The sequence below is a fragment of the Urocitellus parryii genome, chromosome 11, assembly GCF_045843805.1.
Source record: "Urocitellus parryii isolate mUroPar1 chromosome 11, mUroPar1.hap1, whole genome shotgun sequence".
NCBI classification, from domain to species: domain Eukaryota; kingdom Metazoa; phylum Chordata; class Mammalia; order Rodentia; family Sciuridae; genus Urocitellus; species Urocitellus parryii.
Genome location: NC_135541.1, coordinates 15,614,290 through 15,634,987, shown reverse-complemented (window position 1 = coordinate 15,634,987; position 20,698 = coordinate 15,614,290).

Genomic DNA, 20,698 nt, shown 5'->3' with positions numbered 1-20,698 from the left:
AGTTCCACCTGCAGTTCCTGGAGAATACCAATTTATTTTGCTAGCTTCTTCAATATGGCCACTTACCTCATGAAGCCAACAAGTACAATCTCTAACTCCAGTTTGCTAAGATAGGGTTTAGTTTTGTTTTGTTTTGCAGTACTGTGGATCAAACCCAGGACCTCATGTACTAGGCAAGCTCTGTATCATTGAGCTACACCCCTAGCCTTGACAGACCTTATATAACTTATTATGACAGGAATAACATGCTATTGCCTTCCCTATTCTATGGTTAGAAGGAAGTCACAGGTTCCACTTACACTCAAGAGGAGAAGTTTACACAAAGAAGTGAATATCAGGAGGCAGAAATCATTGGGGGTCACCTTAGGATCTGTCCATCATACTGGAGTTACTCTAAAACCTAGGGGAGAAAATAAGAAAAGAGAGAGCTGGGGGGTCTGGGGCTGGGGTTCAGCTGTAGCGCACTTGCCTGGCATGTGTAAGGCATTGGGTTTGATTCTCAGCACTGCATATAAATAAATAAAATAAAGGTCTATCAACAGAGAGAGAGAGAGAGAGAGAGAGAGAGAGAGAGAGAGAGAGAGAGAGAGAGCGAGCGCAGCTGGGGACTAAGAGAGACTAAGAAAGGAAGGCAGAATACACATGGGGACAGGTAGGAGGCCAACAGTGACCTCAAGGATTACTAATCAGTACATATGCCAAAGGCTGCCCTGCCACGTCCTTGGTGCCAAAGGCTCTGGATTTGATGAGTCCCACCTTGAAGTGTAAGTTTGTGTAAGTTTCCTCTCCTTCCACTCTTTGGCTGTTAAACAGAGTCACAAAACTAACTTGTTGTAGTACAGCAGTTTCCCATCGTCCCACCTCAACTGGGTCCTCTTACAACCCTAAAGCTTTTCTTATTCCTTGTCACTTTACAGAAGCCAAAGCTATCCTACTTGATTTTTAGTTTCCCTCCTATCTCAATATGTCTGTTTTTATCCGTTCTTTCCTCTCAACTTAAGGATGTGGGTCTGGGGGTATAATACAGTGGTAGACTCCTTGTCTAGAATGCACAAGGCACTACACTGAGTTTAATCCCCAGGACAAAAAAAAAAAAAAAAGAAAGAAAGAAAAAGGGAAAAGAAAAAAAAATAGCTGCCACTTTTTTTGTCATTTCTGAACTTTTTACAATATGGTCTCTGTCTACATCACTCCTCAAAAATTTCTACCTTGAATGTTACCAGTGACCCATTTGTTATAGTTAAAAACTACTACTTCTCATCAATACCCACAGTTCCCAGCCACTGTGACTAATAGGTGTGGCCATGTGACAGAATTCTGGAGGTGGTAGGTTCTACTCCCAGCCTGGCCCATAAAACTTCCGTGTGCTGATTCTTGCCTTCCTTCTCTTCTGCTAGTAGAATGGGAAAGATTCCAAGAACCTAGAAGAGGGTGGAACCACAAGATGAAAAGAACCTGGATTCTGCATAATTGTGGAGAGCAGAGCTCTCCCTACATGACTATTGAACTCTGAGGTAAGCAAAAAATAGACTTTTGTTGTATAAGCCACTGAATTTGGGAAGCTGTTTGCTGTAACAATTAGCTAACCCCCCTTTTTGTGGTACTAGGATTGAACCCAGGGGTGCTTTACCACAGCTATAACACTAGCCCTTATTAGTTTTTTTTTTTTTTTTTTTTTTTGAGACAGAGTCTTACCAAGTTGCTCACGTTGATGTCAAACTTGTGATTCTCCTGCCTCAGACTCCTGAGTTGCTGGGATTACCCTACCCAGCTAGCTGACCCTTATGAGTACAAAATTTGGTACCAGGAATGGAATGCTGGTATAATAAAAGCAAAAATAGATAGCACAGCATTAATGATCAGGCAGTGGGCTACATGGAAACAAATCTAACAGGCTGGATGGATGGAGAGTTCTGGGATGCTATAGCAAAATATTTGTTGAAAGGGAGAGCTGTGTAGTCTTTCCCTAGTGCTCCCAACTGGCAAAACCAAACACAGATCAGTTGGTAAAGGAGAAATGTGGTTTGCAGAGTCCCAGCTCCAGGCTTTCAAAGCCAAGTATAGACAGGCTGGTTTGGAGCAGACAGACAATAATTTAATATCAGGCACAGTCCGCCTCTGTGGCTACTCAGTATCCATATGCACTTGTCTCTAGTTTTAAACTTCCATACAACAAGACAACTCTATTTTTCTACTTGACAAGCTGCAATTATATTTTGTACAAATATGTTCTCACCCACTCCCCAAAACAAAGAAATGCAAAATCCTAATAATCACTGTATATATATCTGGGCTCTGTAAATAATTCCTCAAAACCAGTCACGTTTCTTCCTGAAAATTATGTTACCTAAAAACTAAGTTGTATCATAGAATTTGAAGAAAATTTGTATAAAATAAGAAGGAAAAGAAGAAAAAGTATATAGATACTTTATTTATATATGTAATTATAAATTATAATTATACTTATAATTATTATTATAGTATTTATAAGTTGTAATCATATATACCACATAACAAATGGAAGAAAATATGCATTGGTTTAACAGTTCTTATTTCTGAAATTGGTCACAAGACCATGGTTGATATTTATAGCTTTATTTTTCTAATCTTCTTTTTATATTTCCTTTGCCTTCTGCTGGGATCTCAGCTGTTTTAGAGTTCTGTACCTAGCAGGGGGATCCAAATCTTCTTTTCTGAAGGATGTGGATCTTCAATGGGAGTTCACCACTGTCCTTCAGGGCCACCCCTGAGTGGAGCTGTGATGTGTCAGCCACATATGGTGCAGAGCCATCTGTAAACCAGGCTGTAGTCATAAGGAACTCCCCAGGAGGAGGCAGTACAGTGGGAGGTGGGGTCAAAGGAAAATTACCTGTTCATTCCACTAACTCATGCCTCCCTCTTCCAGATGTGCCTGAGGCTTATTTCCTATATACCATTTTCAACTGAAGAGAGATGACTGCTGTGGATGCCCAACCTCACTCATCGCTTAGTGGACGAGATATATCAACTAACTCCTGATTGGACACTCAGGTCTTATGGCTACTTGATATCCTGTGATTAGGCCTTTAGCCTGTACCAGGGCCCAGAAGCATGAAGAGAATGGTAATTTGGAGAAAATGGTGTGGATTTACTTCAAGGTCCTAGAGGTCTGTGTTGTGATTCACCTATTGGTGACTCCATGTAACATCTCTATTTGACAAAGCCTGAATGTCATTGAATCTCCTGATTTGTAAGGTCCAAGTGAAGAGCAGCTTGTACTATAGCTGGGCTTTTAGCATGTTGGACCACCAGACACTACTCTGAAGTCATAGCCCTATGAATTTTTATGGTGTTTGTTTTCCAACTCTTTATTTCTCATGTTTTACTAAAGTGTCTTTAAGTCATTGCTAATTCCAGTTTGTCATACCCAAGCAGCAAAATGTTCTCAATGGAGTGATATTATATACAAGACCAAAATGATCAAGATCTCTGTGGACTAGAGGCTGGGAGTGTAGCTCAGTGTTAGAGCGCTTGTCTAGCATGTACAAAGATTGACTAGTCTGTGTTACTGGGTTTGACCCCCAGTGTGTTCTCTCTCTCTCTCCTACTTTATGACAGGGAACAGAAGACTTTATATAGTTTTGATACACTGTGAAGGTGTACTTCAGGCCCTGCTAGGTAAAAGCAAACTTCTTGAGTTTCTTACAAATTATACAGAGGAAAACATCAATTGCCAGGTCAATAGCTGAATTCAGATGCCAGGAGAACTACTGCACCTGAAACAGCAGCCGTAATTGGAGGCATTATCTGATTAAATTTATGATAATTCATAGTCATTCTCCATAATCCAGTTGCCTTGTCTACAGACCATCCATGCAGGGAACCTAGAGATGTTTTATCACTGAGCTACAATTCCAATATTTTTTATTTTGAGACAGGGTCTCACTAATTTGCTAAAGCTGACTTTAAAATTGCACTCCTCTTGCTTAGCCTCTTGAGCAGCTGGGATAACACGCGTGCACCAGGCTATTTCATCTCTGATCTGACACTACTATCTGCAACTTCCCTAATGTATGAGTCAGCTTCTCAGTTTTGGAGACCAGAAGTCCAAGGTCAAGGTGCCAGCAGGTTTGGTTTCTGAAGAGGTATCTGGCTTGCACACTTCTCACTGTGTCCTCACATGGCCTTGTCTTCTATACACACACTCCATATGTTTCTTCCTCTTCTTATAAAAGTATCAGGCCTATTGAATTAGGGTCCCATGCTTATTATCTCATTTAACCTTGACTATCTCCTTTAAGGCCTATTGAAGGTGCTTCATATGTTGGAGCTTCAACATATGAATTTTGGGTAGGGGGCACAATTCAACCCATAACACATTAGTATGCAGTTTACTTCTGGTTTGCTGTCCTCATAGAGAGGGGAATCCACTTGGCCCTTCCTATCATAATAGTCCTTACTCAGCAAGTCAGTTAACCACATTAGTTGCTAAATTCATTCATGCATTGCTTAATGTTGGGGACATTCTGAGAAATTTATCTTTGAGTGATTTTGCCATTGTGTGAACATCATAGGGTACCTGCACTCATACAAACAAATGGATTAACCTACTACACACCTAGGTTATTAACTTATCACTTCTAGGCCACAAACCTGTGTAGCATGTTACTGTACTGAAGGCTGTAGGTAAGTGTTAAGTACTTGTGTGTCTAAACAGAAAAATTCTGCATAAAAGATAAAAAGTGGTACACTTATACAGGGTATTTATCATCAGTGGAGCATGGAGGCCTGGAAGTTGTGGCTTGTGAGTGAGTCACTGACTGACTGATCGCCTGGCAGTCTACACTAAATTTATTAAAAACATTTTCTTTATTCAATAGTAAATTAATCTTAGCTTTTTAAAACTTTACATACTTTTAATTTTTCTTTAACTTTTTTGACTCTTTAGCAATAACACTTCATTTAAAACAAATACATAGCCAGGTGCGGAGGCACTTACCTGTAATCCCAATGGTTTGGGAGGCAAAAGGATTAAAAGGTCAAAGCCAGCCTCAGCAACTTAGTGAGGTCCTAAGCAATTTAGCAAGACCCTGTCTTTTTAAATAAAATAAAAGGAGTTGGGGATGTGGCTCAGAGAGCTTGCCTTGCACAGGTGAGGCTCTGGGTTCAATCCTCAGTACCAGATAAAAATAAATAAAGGTTAAAAAAAAGCGGGGTGGTGGGGATGTGGCTCAGTGTTAAGTGCCCCTCACTTCAATTCCCAGAACCAAACAGATATACATATGAGGCAGTTGTATAAAAAGTTTTCTTTATGTCCTTATTCTATAAGTTTTTTCAATTTTTCATTTCTTTACTTTTTAAATTTTTCCACTAAAAATCAGGACACTAACGTATTCATTAGCCTAGGCCTATTCAGAGTGAGAATAATTAATATTCCTGCCTTCAATCTCCACCTCTTGTCCCACTGGAAGTATTCAGGGGCAATAACTTGCATAGAATTGTCATCTACTATGATTCTGGAATATTTCCAGAAGGACCTAAGGCTCTTCTTGAAGAGGTATTGCTCTTCATAAATATGTCCAGATGGTTGCTTCTTTCCTTCATCATAAATTTGATATAAACAGATAATACCATGAACATTTCTCATCCCCTGGCCATGACCCCATACTGGAGATGGAACCCAGGGGCACTCTTCCATTGAGTGATATCCCCAGCCCTTTTTATTTTGAGACAAGATCTCACTAAGTTGCTGAGACTGGCTTTGAACCTTTGATCCTCTTGCCTCGCCTCCCAAATCACTAGGATTACAGGTAATGGGTAAAAACATGCCCAGTCATGTTTTTAAACTTTTTAAGGAGCTTGATGAAGTCTGCAAAAAGCTTCCACAAGGGAGATGGGAGTATAGATCAGTGGCAGACCATTTGCCTAGTCCACTCCAGGTCTTGGGTTTAATGCCTAAGCACCACAGGAAGGAAGGAAGGAAGGAAGGAAGGAAGGAAGGAAGGAAGGAAGGAAGATTTAAAATACCTCAACTAAGTCCTTTACTGTGAATACTCTTGGTAGGGGTCTTCTTAAGTAGTTATTTTGTTGTTGGGTATTTGTTTTTTGCAGTGACTGGGAATCAAACCCAGGGTCTCACACATGCTAGGCAAGTGTTCTTCCACTGAGCTACATCTCCAGCCCAGGTTCTTGGTCTTTATCATATCCTACAGTTTTCTTTTCCCTTGACTCTTCATCAGCTATGCTAAGTGTGCAGTTGCAAAAATGCCTCCTTAATCAATTCCTCAAGAACCACCTCTAGGCCTGGGGATGTGGCTCAAGTCCTAGCGTGCTCGCCTGGCATGCGTGCGGCCCGGGTTCGATCCTCAGTACCACATACAAACAAAGATGTTGTGTCTGCCAAAAAATAAATAAATATTAAAATAAATAAACAAATATTTAAGGAAAAAAAAAAAAAAAAAAGAACCACATCTATACTGGCACAGTGGTGCGCGCCAGTAATCCCAGCAGCTCTGGAGGCTGAGGCAGGAGGATTACGAGTTCATAAGTCAGCCTCACTAATTTAGCCAGGACCTAAACAACTTAACAAGACCCTGTCTCTAATATATATATATATATATATAAAATGGCTGGAGATGTTGCTCAGCTAAGCACCCCCCTGGGTTCAATCTCTGGTTACAAAAAAAAAAAAAAAAACAAAAAAAACTCTAGGAGATCCTCAATGTCATCTTCATTTTCATTCACACCTAGGTTAAAGTTGTTTGTCATCGGGGCTGGAGTTGTGGCTCAGTGGTAGAGCCACTTGCCTAGCATGTTTGAGGCACTGGGTTCAATTCTCATATAAATAAATAACTAAATAAAGGTTCATTGACAATATATATATATATATATATATATATATATATAGAGAGAGAGAGAGAGAGAGAGAGAGAGAGAGAGAGAGAGAGAGAGAGGCCTTGTTGATTTTTACAACCTCCCCATTCTTGGAAAATCCTTTGAGATCACAGATGAGTCTCTTGAGTGTCTTCTTCCAGATGCCAGTCTTTGGTAACATCACCCCCAAAATAAGAAACTTTCTTGATTCAGTCATGGATGTTGTAACCCTTCCAGAATTGCATCAGTATCTGCTCAGTGTCTTCTTCAGTTGCAGCAGTAGCCTGGGCAAAGATCCTCTTTGGGTTATAGGCCTTAAAAGTTGCTATAACACCCTGACCCATTTGGTGAATCAAAGAGGTATTGTTTGGGCTCGGGCTGTAGCTCAGTGGTAGACCACTCACCTGGCATGTGTGAGGCACTGGGTTTGATCCTTAGCACCACATAAAAAACTAAAGAAATAAAGGCATGCTGTCCATCTACAATTTTAAAAAAGCATATATATATATATATATATATATATATATATATATATATATATATATATAAAATAAACTAAGAAGGGCTAGGGATGTGGCCCAGTGGTTAAGCCCAGTTTCAAGGATTTCAAGGACAGTATAGTAGCCTTGTTTAAGGGAAATGTTTCAATCATTGCAACATTGCAACTGTTTGGCAAGTGAGAACCCCAGGGCTTTCAAGCCTATCAATAAACACAAACTTCCAGTGTACTACAGGAGCAACAAGAAGTCATGGAAGACCCAGCTCCTCTTCCAAGACTGGCACTGAGCTCCAGCTCCAGCCCCCTTCTTAGTTTTTATTTTGAGACAGGGTCTTGCTAAATTTCTGAGAATGGCTTTGAACTTAAGATCCTCCTACCTCAGCCTCCTGAGTCGCTGGGATTACAGGCATGCAACCCCACACCCAGCTTGTACTGTACTTTATATAATTGGAAATGCAGTAGCTTTGTTTACACCAACATCACTACAAGCACATACAGTAATGCTATGTGCTGCAACACTATAATGGCTATGAAGTCAGTGAAAACTTCTAACTTTGTTAGTGTGTAAGTTAATTCCTTATGAGTCAAATTTTGTATGCCCCTTTGGAGAATGCTGAGATTTGACGCTACTTATAGGTCTAGTGGCAACAAAGGATGACCCAGGTAGATCTTAAAGAGATCCTTGCAAGGCATATATTCTGCCCCAGAAAAGGAGATTACAGTTTTCAAGCAAGGGTAGGCTGGTCTACTTAGACATAAGCAGACAAGATGCTTCCTCCAGCAAGGGAAGCACAGACATAAATGGAATTTTCCAAGTCAAATCAGACATTCCCATTCCAAGTTTCAGGATCAATTACTTCTCATTCACAGGAAAAACTTTTTTTTTTTTTTTTAGATTTTTTTTTTGAGAGAGAGAGAGAGAATTTTAATATTTATTTTTTAGTTTTCGGCAGACACAACATCTTTGTTTTATTTATTTATTTATTTATTTTTATTTTTTTTTTGAGAATTTTTTAATATTTATTTTTTTTTTAGTTCTCGGCGGACACAACATCTTTGTTGGTATATGGTGCTGAGGATTGAACCCGGGCCGCACGCATGCCAGGCGAGCGCGCTACCGCTTGAGCCACATCCCCAGCCCCACACAGGAAAAACTTAAGCTATGAATTTAACTGATGTAATTCTTCAATATGCAAAATTTTGTGTTTTTTCATAGTAAATAAGTGTCAGTTACAAGCAATATAAGATTCTTTTATGGCTAGCATGTGTTATCATTGAGATATCCAGTTGGGGTCCAGGTCCTTGGTATCCCAAACAAAGAATTGAGTAAGACACACAGAAGTAAAAGGCAAAGAACAAATTTATTGAAGGTGAAGCTCTCCGCAAGGTAGAGCAGAGTAGGCCAAACACGAGAGAGGCTCAAGGCCTTGATGCCAGCATACAGTGTCTTACATGCTGAGCTGTGAGGTGTTCTCTTCCCCATGTGGACCTGATTGAAGCCCTCACCCCATTTGCTCCCAATGGCTCCCTTATGATACCTGATTAGAGTACTGTCCACTTTTCCCCCATTGGTTACTTTAGAATACCAAACCCATGGTCAGAGTTATCACAGGCGATGCGTCCTTACTGTCAGGATTGTCTTGGTAATGGAACTTACTGTAACAGGGACATGATGACTCAGCTCCCTGTTTTGTCTTTCAGTGGCATTTCCTTTTCTTAAACCTTGCTTCTGCCATCTTGGTGGTCCCTGAACTCCTACTTAACATTTCCCCCTGAGAGACATGATCCCCAAATTCTTTTTGGGAGGTTGAGGGGCTGGAGATCTCATCTTCTTATAGCTGCTTCAGGCTGACAATGGACTACTGTCCTTGCCTATTTGGGATTCACAGAACTTTTGCCCTATCTGGTAAAGATCAAAAAGCAGAGTGTTGGGGTCCATTTGTGGGATCGGTTTGTAGCCTTGCCATAGTACCAGTTGGAGTTTGATAGCCTAGTTTTTTTTTTTTTTTTTATGATTTTCTACCAGGTAAAACATGGGAACTTAAGGATTCAGCATCAGGGGAGTACAGAGGTCCATAGAGGCAGCTGGTGGGCAACTGAGTGAGGCGGACATAGAGCGGAGATCATGGGTAGGACAACAACAAACAAGACAGCAAAGCATTGTTTCCTTGCCATCAATTAGCACAAAACAATTAGTATTATCGGTCAGTCTCCGAAAAACATGAAGACAGCAACTCATTAAAGCTTAAGGCAAATCCAATGTAGCATTGGTTTGTGAATGGAAGCCATTTAAGGCTTTAGAAACATCAGCAGAGTTGTTAGAAGTGTGTACACAACATTTTGTTTTTATAATGTCACAGGTATCCCCTGAGCTGTAGTTAAGAATCTAATGCTATCTTATTTTTGTAAACTAGCTTTCTCGTTGGTATTACTTCTGGGTTAATAGAGGAATTCCTTTTTTTTTTTTTTTTTAGAGAAAGAGAGAATTTTAATATTTATTTTTTAGTTATCGGTGGACACAACATCTTTGTTTGTATTGTGGTGCTGAGGATCGAACCCGGGCCGCATGCATGCCAGGCGAGCGTGCTACCGCTTGAACCACATCCCCAGCCCAGGAATTCCTTAAACTGTGTCATTTAGGGCTCTCTTGGTAGTTAGTTAGGGCTTTTATGTGCTATATTGCATCTTTTAGACCAATCAGAGGGATAGATATCTGGGCTACATAATCATAACAGCAAAACACAGAAACATAGATCAAGTCTGCCTACATAGGAGATTAAAAAGGTTCATAGGTCTCAAATTGACTCAAAAACAACAACAACAAAAAAAATCTGTGACTCTGACAGTCTTTTGTGATAGTTATCAAGCACTCCTATCTAATAACCTTTTCCTTTACAGCCTCCAGCTTTATTTACTTTTGGTAGGGCTGATTCAAGGGTGCATCTTAAGTTACATTAAAAGAACCATTGAGCCAGTGTGGTGGCTCATGCCTATAACCCAAGTAGTTCAAGAGGCTGAGACAGGAGGATCTCAAGTTCGAGGCCAGACTCAGCAACTTAACAAGGCTCTCAGCAACTTAGTGGGTCCCTGTCTCAAAATAAAGTCAAAACAAAAACAAAACAAAACCCTCATTGCTTTTTTTGAGGGGTGGGGTACTAGAGATTGAGTCCAGGGACACTTTACCATGAGCCACATCCACAGCCCTATTTTGTATTTTATTTAGAGACAAGGTCTCAATGAATTGCTAAGCAGCCTCCCTATTGCTGAGGCTGGCTTTGAACTCACGATCGTTCTGCCTCAGTCTCCCAAACTGCTGGGATTACAGGTGTGCACTACTACGCCCAGCCCTGGCCCTTTTTATCTTTTATTTTGAGACAGACTCTCACTAAGTTGCTAAGGGCCTCACTAAGTTGCTGAGGCTGGCTTTAAACTTGTGATTTTCCTGCTTTAGTCTCTTGAGTTGCTGAGATTATAGGCATATGCCTTTGCTCCTGGTGAAGGTAGGTTATTTTTATCCAGTTACTAAACATTAAAATGATATTTCTAACTAATTTGGGGGGGGATTGAACCCAGGAATGCTGAACAACTGAGCCACATCCCCAGCCCTTTTCTATGTTTTATTTAGAGACAGGGTTTTTCTGAGTTGCTAAGCACCTCGCTATTGCTGAGGCTGGCTTTGAACTCACAATGTTCCTCTCTCAGCCTCCAAAGCTGCTGAGATTTCAGGGGTGGGCCACTGTGCCCAGCTAAGTTTGTTATTTTTATATGTCTGAAAGAAACTATTAAAGGGCTGGAGTTGTGGCTCAGTGGTACAGTGCTCATCTAGCACGTGTGAGGCCCTGGGTTCCATCCTAACCACCACATGAAGATAAATAAATAAAATAAAGGTATAAAAAATTAAAATAAAGCCATATTTCTGCCTAACATTATATAAAAAAAAAGAAAGAAAGAAAATAAACTATTGCTACAGACAACCTTAGTTTGGAGAAGACCAGCTTGGTAAAGTGGTCTCCTAAGCTTTATATTTTAAGACTTGTATTCTTGGAGGACATAAATACATCTAATACACAAAGCAGCTAGTAACAACAGTGTCACATTTACTCAGATGTACTTATATTAACCAAGTTTAACTTTCAAAGAAAAATTTAGAATCGATAGTGTAGGATAACTATAATCATATGTCTGCATAGGTTAATAACACTGACAAAAATCAAAAGATAACATTAAATCTCTTAAGTTTAGGAAACAGTGTTAATGATTAAAAATAGACTTTCTCAAAGCAAAGAGATGTAAGCCAAATTTGAAATGGCTGTGTGGCCCTTTTATGTCAGATACAATTTATAAAAGAGAGCAATTATTGGTTACCTTGCCTGTATTAAACCTACATAGCTTCCAATTTACAAGCTTAACATTCTTATATTTTCTTTTTCCCAGTTGCTAATTTTTTCTTAAATTTTCATTATGAAACAATCCTTATGAAATTTCTGAATTTAGACAAGCTATAACTTTTTAATAAAATGAAATATTTATGTTTTTATAATACATTAATCAAAGCACAACTGGAACTTTCATACTCTGTATATAGAATTACACCTGTTAGAATTTTAACTCTTCATAACCTTGCTTTTGAAGACCCCAACACAAAGAAGTCTCAAACTGTTAATTTATCAAGAATTTATACAAGGGCTGGGGATGTGGCTCAAGCAGTAGCGCGCTCGCCTGGCATGCGTGCGGCCCAGGTTCGATTCTCAGCACCACATACAAACAAAGATGTTGTGTCTGCCAATAACTAAAAAATAAATATTAAAATTCTCTCTCTCTCTTTCTCTCTCTCCCTCTCTCCCTCTCTCTTTAAAAAAATATTAAAAAAAAAGAATTTATACAAAAGCACATTTGGTACACTCAAATATATGCTGTCTTATAGAATATATAAGAAGCCAAGAGTACTTGAATTTGTTTTATCAGTCGATGTTTTAGTATTTTTACTTTGCAAATTTATCAAATGTCTCTCTTTTTTTTATATATTCTTAGTTGTAGAAGGACACAATATCTTTATTTTGTTTATTTATTTTCATGTGGCTCTGAGGCTTGAGCCAGTTCCTCATACATGCTAGGCAAGTGTTCTACCACTGAGCCATAACCCCAGCCCCTCAAATGTCTCTTGTAACAAACATATGTATGAAGATTAAACCCAGTTATGTTAAGTATAATTTACCCATTTTTAACTTAGGTTACCCATGGAAATCAAACCTAGTTAACATTTTAAGCCATCTTTTTCTGCTGAAGAAAAATTCTAGAAGCAATGAATGTTACACTTTAAACTCTTAATAGAAACCAGTGCTCTCTTGATTAGTCAACCACCAAGAAAACCTGTGGGTTAATCTTGTTTTGTTTTTTGGTGGTGCTGGGGATTGAACCTAGGACCTTGTGCATGTGAGGCAAGCACTCTACCAACTGAGCTATATCCCCAGCCCATGTGTTAATCTTATTTCTTTCTTTTTTTTTTTTTTTAAAGAGAGAGTGAGAGAGGAGAGAGAGAGAGAGAGAGAGAGAGAGAGAGAGAGAGAGAGAGAGAGAATTTTTAATATTTATTTTTTAGTTCTCGGCGGACACAACATCTTTGTTGGTATGTGGTGCTGAGGATCGAACCCGGGTCACACGCATGCCAGGCGAGCTCGCTACCGCTTGAGCCACATCCCCAGCCCCCCATGTGTTAATCTTAAAGACATCTTTACTCTTATTTAAACCAATTTAAGACATGTGAACCAAAAGGCATTTGTATCATTTCTTTCTTTCTTTTTATCAATTTATGAGTGCTCATTTATCTCTATACTAATTTTGGTACCATGTAAATGATATAAAACACAAGCACATAAGTAGATATAACATACAGTACACAGATGTGCACAAATATACATAAAGCAGACAAGAAACAAGGATTTTGTAGATTTTTACCAGGAATAAAATCCCTACAGGTAGGAGACAAAAGAACTACTATCAGATATAAATTTTAATTTAGAAATTAAAATAGAGCCTGTCACAGATTTTTCACTATGACTCAGATATAGGAAGAGCCTGTGCTTTGGGGAATGTGAGCAGTAGAGTCTGTCAGCCATGGTGCATGCTGAAATCAAAGGTTCAAGGGGACCATTCATCCTCCATGGGGGCAGATTTCCTTCCACCATCACCACTGTTAATCTCCTTCCTTAGGATTCTCCAAAGGAGAAGATCTCTTTCCTTTTCCAGTGCATTTGAGAGTTAACCCTTGAATTATTGACCACTGAATAAAGACAACAGGAAAAACAGATAGAGGGGGGAAAAACTCCAGTCAGATAAAACAAGACTAATCCGAACAAAATATATTACTTTAGGAATGAAAGATGAAAAGTGAGTTCACCCAAAAAAACATGAACTCAGAAAAAGACAGAGTTTTTTTTTTTTTTTTTAATGATGCAACTGTAATTACTCTTGTATACAGACTAGAGTGCACTTTTGGATCAGATTAGAGTCAGTCCAGATATTTAGAGAATGTAGGAGCCCATGAGTTTCTCAGGAAAAAGTTCTCAAGGAAAAAAAGATTTATATATCTAGGATCTTTCCATTTTCCCTCCCTGTGTTTTAGCATCTAGGGAGAAACTTAATGAGAGAGCAGAATTACAGAGTACAAGGACAGAGAAAATAGTCATTTATGTCCCGTTGCAGCTTGAATTTAAAAGTGACACTCTAGGGGCTGGGGATGTGGCTCAAGCGGTAGCGTGCTCGCCTGGCATGCGTGCGGCCCGGGTTCGATCCTCAGCACCACATACCAACAAAGATGTTGTGTCCGCCGAGAACTAAAAATAAATATTAAAAATTCTCTCTCTCTTAAAAAAAAAATAAAAATAAAAGTGACACTCTAAAAAAAAAATAAAAAAAAATAAAAGTGACACTCTATTTTTGGAGGGGGGGTGTCGGAGATTGAACCCAGGGTGGTGTGCATGTGAGACAAGCTCTTTACCAACTGCAATACATCCTCAGCTTGAAAGTAACACTCTTAAACTGGATTGGACAATTGCCTGTGCAGCTTAATTACATTCCAGATGCAAGCCTCAGAGAGATATTTAAGTGGCAGAAAGCTAAGGAGAAAGGAAATTTGTCGTTTTGAGCATGAGAGGCAAAGAGCATTAACTAGGGCAACCTAACCCAAAGAGCTGAAGGAGGTTGTCATAGCTGTTCCCCTGAGAAACAGGAGGGTTATTTACTAATGGATCATTCAGGATATCGTGATTTGGGGCAGTTGCCTTAGGAGCCCCTTGTGGGATCTTGTCACAGCATAGGAGTGGGTTTTGTACAGTACATGAAGGCTTGGGTGTAGGGGACTTCTGACCACTTGCTTTCTCTCCTGCAAAAGATGTCTAGTTACATGATGGTATTATAATTTTGACTTCCATTCAGAGGCCATTGATTTCAACCCCCTAGCTCATATTGGGACCAAATATTATTATAATTTTTAAAAAGTCCTTTTCCCCACCTCAAATTGTCAGGGTGGAAGCATTTTCAGTAATGGAGAATATATCCAAGTGGGGAGTCATGTACAATGGAGGTAGTTCCTCCTATGTTGGCTATTCTGGAAGAAAGAGTTTTTAGGTTCTGTAACTAGGGCCCTGAATTCTGCCTGAGGCATAACTGTGAGGAATTGGGAACTTAGGGGTTGGGTATTTCCCAGGCATCCTCATAGAAATCCCACAATTTTGTAGACAGATGTCTATGACCCCTATGGTGGGTGCACACTACTTCCTTTGAGTTCCTATGACCAGAACTACAAGCTGCCAAATTATGTCTACCAATTTGGGGACATAATTTGCCCCATTCCCTTTGGAATCTAGGCTCTCTCTTTTTGGTTTGGCTCTTTTCCATGGGCTGTGCAATACCTGCATGTTTTCCTCTGCTCCTAGCATCTTGGTAATTATTCTTTCTTTCCCAGTGATATTTAGCCTTCCTACTCAAAGGCTAAAAAGAACCATGAAACTCTATTTGTGAAGGTCCACTCAGTGGCATTCCAGTTATCCCTATCCAACCTTTCCTGTCTCCTTAAACCTAGAAAAAGAAAAGACCAGTTTAATCTTGGCCTGTTTTCTTTTGGTTGATGGCAAACGATATGGGTAACATCTGCAACCAATAGGTCCCATCCCTCATAGGGAGGGAATTTTTAAAACCTTTCAAAAAAGAGTCATAGATATTTTGGAGGAGGTGATACCTACAAGCAAGGAAGATTGATTAACAGAGAAGGAGTAAAAGCCCAAAGGAGGTGGAAGAAGACTGGGAATAAAGCAGAAACAGAGACTGTGAGCACCAGGTTAAGTTCTGATTCAGATAATTTCCTTCTGGAGAAGCCACAGGATTGGGGTAACTGGCTGATTGTACAATGTGCCAGCATTGGTGAGCTTTGTCTTATGTCCAAAACAGACTAAGTCTAACTGTGGTTCACTACCAGATCATCCTGTCACAGCAGTTTTCAAGGGGTGAGTTTCCTAGTGGCATTTTTATCTGTCCAACCTGTGCCTGCTGAGAGTGTGGCAAAGAATCAAGAGCCCTGACATGACATGATGAGCAAGTGAAATAGTTGAGAAGGGGAAGAAGAGCACACAGGCTCACCAGGAGATTTAAAAACACAAACAATGAAACTGAAAACCCCCCAAAACCAGGTCAAGCACCTGGTGGGGAGGCTGAGAGGTACCTAGAGTCACCACCCTCCCAAGCTATAGAAGTCCCAATGTTCTGATTACCCTGGGGAAGGCCCGGGAGATCATTAGTTGCTCCTGAGGCTGCACATGGTACTATTGGAGAGCCTGATAGAAAAGAAAAGTCGACTTATTAGGTGATTGCAATGTGGGGGTCCCTGAAAAGGGGTTTACCTCCTGGATGACTAGCCAAGATATTATTACTGGGGTGTTTAGTTGGGGTCTAGGTCCTTGGTATCCTAAACAAAGAACTGAGCAAAACACACAGAAGTAACAGGCAATGTACAGATATAGTGAAGGTGAAGTTGAAAGTAGCACTCCTCAAGGTAGAGCAGAGAAGGCTAAGCAAGAGAGAGGCTCAAGCGCCCATTGTTTGGAAGTTAGTGTCTAACATGCTGAGCTGTGTGTCTTACATCTCTTCCCTATGTGGACCTGATTGAAGCCCTCACCCCATTTGCTTCCATTGGTTACTTTATGGTACCTAATTAGAATACTGTCCAATTTTCTCCTATTGGTTATTTTAGAATACCAAAATTGTGGTGGGAGTTATCACAGGTGATAAGTCCTCAGTGGCAGGAATTGTCATGTTAATGGGACTTACTGTAACAGGGACTTGATGACTCATCTCCTTGTCTTGTCCTTCATCAGCATTTTTCTTGTACCCTGCTTCTGCCATCTTGGTATCCCTGAACTCCTAACACATGGAATCCCTACAGTTCTCTGATCGTGACTTGAGCTGAAAGTTTCAAGACCTAAGTTTGTCATTTTCTTTTTGCAAGAACCCTGATATAGTCAGAAGAATCTGTCCCACACCATAGTCCTTATAGTCATGATCACTGTCATAATTGTCAAGTACAACTACATGGGTCCCCAAGGCACTTGGTTTAGTTGGCACTTCATTACAAATAACTACAGGTGTTAATTTGATTAATTACAATGCCATGGCATGCCATGAATTGATAGAATGACATTATTTCATTGACAAGGAGCTTAGCACATTCAAATCTGATGACCCAACCAAGCCAGTTTTCTAATCTCATCTTTTGGGATTTATTTCCTGGGGCCAATCCTAGTACTAATTTCTGTATCAATCAAAGTCTAGTCAATGCCACAGAAATCATACCAATTATTTATTCATTTTTTAAAAAATATTTATTTATTTTTTAGTTTTCGGCAGACACAACATCTTTGTTTGTATGTGGTGCTGAGGATCGAACCCGGGCCACACACATGCCAGGCGAGCGTGCTACCGCTTGAGCCACATCCCCAGCCCCAGAAATCAAACCAATTATTGACAAAAATAATCTAGGGGGCTGGGGCTGTAACTCAGTAGGAGAGCACTTGCCTAACACAGTTGAGGTCCTGGTTTCAATCTTCAGCACCACATAAAAAGTAAATAAATAAAGTTCTAAAAATAATATTTAAAAAAAATTTTTTTAATTCATCCACTGTGCATTTATTTATTTTTTAATATTTATTTTTTAGTTATCGGTGGATACAACATCTTTGTATGTGGTGCTGAGGATCGAACCCGGGCTGCACGCATGCCAGGCGAGCACACTACCGCTTGAGCCACATCCCCAGCCCCGATATTTTAAAAATTTAATGCAAAGAATGGTTAACTCTGCTGGGTGTGGTGACCCAAATCTGTAATCCTAGCAACTCAGGGGGCTGAAGCAGGATGATTGCAAGTTGGGGCCAGATTTAGCAAGATCTGTCTCAAAATAAAAGGGGTTGGGGAGGTGGCTCAGTGGTAGAGGGTCCCTGGGTTAAATACCCAGTACCAAGGGTTGGGAGCAGTGGGAGTAGGGAAAGAATGATTCACTAAGTATAAAGTCATTAATTGTAAATAAATAAAACACAAACCCTCTTAATATCATGGGGGCAGTAACAGACAGCAGGAAGCATCTGTAACTCCTAGGGCTAGGAGAACAAAGGGAAGGTTATGAAATTACTAATACTTCGAAACTTAGGAGGGCTCTACAGAGCTGACACTCAAACCTCAAAGTCTAGGGCCGACATCTAGGATCTCAGCTTGGAAGAACCTGACACTATCCAGTTCATGCTGGTGTTTCTGAGTGGGGTGCCATGGAGCTGGTTCTACAATTGCTAGGGGAAAAAAAAACTTCAAAGGTGGACTCACTTGCTATTACAGGAAGGGCCTACTGCCACCAGGGTAAAGGAGTGTCACCAGAGTGGTCTTCAGAGGAACAAGAAGCAAATTTAAAGAGCAAGCCCCTTCTTCTTCCTCTGGGGTATCTCCCTCTAGTGGCCTTTATTGGCATAGCCAAATGAAGTCAGCTGACAGCCAAATGTGATTTGCAGAGTCCCAGCTCCAGTATCTCAAACAGGAGAGCCAGAAAAGTGGATATGGAGACAAACACGGAATAAGTAGCACAGGTGTCTTCATAAAGTAGTATAAAAAAGGAGGTGATCTTAGGTGAGAATTAGCTGGTTTTCAAGCATAGGTAAGGAGAATAGAGAAAGTTCAGAGATCATGAGCCTTTCGGGATTGGAAAAGTTACTGCCTCTAGACAACAGTAGTACAAGGTAAGATTGAAAAGGCTTTGAAAAACATGAGCTGAAAGATATGATCACATCTAAGGCAAATATCAGGTTAAGAGTGTGGCCTTCTTACTTATTATTTCACATGGCTTCAATGTGGCCACCATTGTGTTGAGAGTAAGGCAAGGGGATAATGGTGCAAATAAGTACATCAGCTTGAGAATCTAGGAAAGAACTTTGTGTGTCACATGAATCTAACTAGAAGCAAATAGAACAGAAACTTACTGTGATGATCAATTTTACATGTCAACTTGGCTAGACCACAATACATAGATATTTGGTCAAATGTTATTCAAGATGTTTCTGTGAACATTTTTTTTTGGGGGGGGGTGCTGGGGATTTAACCCAGGGCTTTGTGCATGCTAAGCATGTACTCTATTATTTAGATACATCCCAGCTCCTGTAAAAATATTTTTTAGATGAGATAAACATTTAAATCAGTAGACTGAGTAAAGCAAATTACCCTTCATAATGTGGGTGGCCTCATTCAATCAGTTGAAGGCCTTAATAGAAAAATGACCTACTTCCCCCAAGAAGGAGGGAATCCTGCCAGCAGAGGCCTTTGCACTCCAACTACAACATCAGTTCTTCCATAGATCTTCCGAGGCCAGCCTATCCTATAGATTTTGGACTTGCCAGCTTCTACAATCATGTGAATAAGATTCCTTAAAATCAATCTTTTTCTGTCTTTGTCTCTCTGTGTCTATTCATATGGAATCTCAAGTGAAAACAATTTATTTTAAATAAAAAGAACAGAGTTGGAGATGTATCAATTTCTAATTTCAAAATTTACTAACAGCTGTGTGAATGTCACATGCCTGTAATCCCAGTGATTCAGGAGGCGGAGGCAGGAGGATAACAAGTTTCAGGCCAGCCTCAGCAACTTAGCAATACACTGCCTCAAAATAAAAATAAAAAGGTCTGGGGGTGTGGCTCAGTGGTGGAGTGCCCCTGGGTTCAGCCCTCCAGCACCACAAAAATAAATAAATAAATAAATAAATAAAATAAAAATATATACATTAAATTTTGTTTCAAAACAACAAACAAAAAACTTACTACAAAACTCCAGGAATCAAAATGCTGTGGTAATAGCATAAAGACAGATGTTTATTATTGTTATCATTATTATTATTATTACTAGTGCTACTACTACTATTGGCAATACTGGTAGAACATCATGGGTATCCTACCACTGAGCTATATCCCCAGCTTTTTTACTTTTTTACTTTTTTACTTTTTTACTTTTTATTTTGAGTTGGTTAGGGTCTGGCTAAGTTGCTGAGGCTGGCCTCAAACTTGCAATCCTCCTACCTCAACCTCCCCCAGCCACTGGAATTACAGGCATGAGTCATCTTGACTGTTCCTATTATGTTTTTTATATATCAGTTTAAAATAAATTAAAAAGAAAGACAGATAATATAAACCAAAGAATAAAATATAGAGCCTAGAAATAAACCTTTATATGTGGTTCAGTTATTTTCAATAAGGATGCCAAGATTGTTCATTGGGAAAGTTTAATCTTATCAACAATTCCAGCTGGAAAAACTGGGTAATAGCTGTAAAAGAATGAAACTGAATCTTTACTAAATAAAAAAATTAATACAAAATGGACCAAAGTCTGAAATATAAGCGCTAAAGCTTTAAAACTCTTAGATGAAAATGGGAAAAACTTTATGACATTGTATTTGGCAAAGATTCTTGGATATGACACTGAAAACACAGACAACAAAAGAAAAGTCGAAGACAGGCATGGTGGGGGTGTGCACCTGCAATCCCAGCGGTTCTGGAGGCTGAGGCAGGAGGATCACAGGTTCAAAGCCAGCCTCAGCAATGGCAGGGCACTAAACGACTCAGTGAGACCCTGTCTCTAGTAAAACACAAAATTGGGCTGGGGACGTGGCTCATTGGTTGAGTACCCCTGAGTTCAATCCCTGGTACCCACCCCCCAAAATAAAAGTAGGTAAGCCGGACCCAGTGACACATGCCTGTAATCCCCCGACGCTCAGAGGCTGCAAACAGGAGGATTGGATCGTAAGTTTGAGGACAAGGTGGGAAACATGGT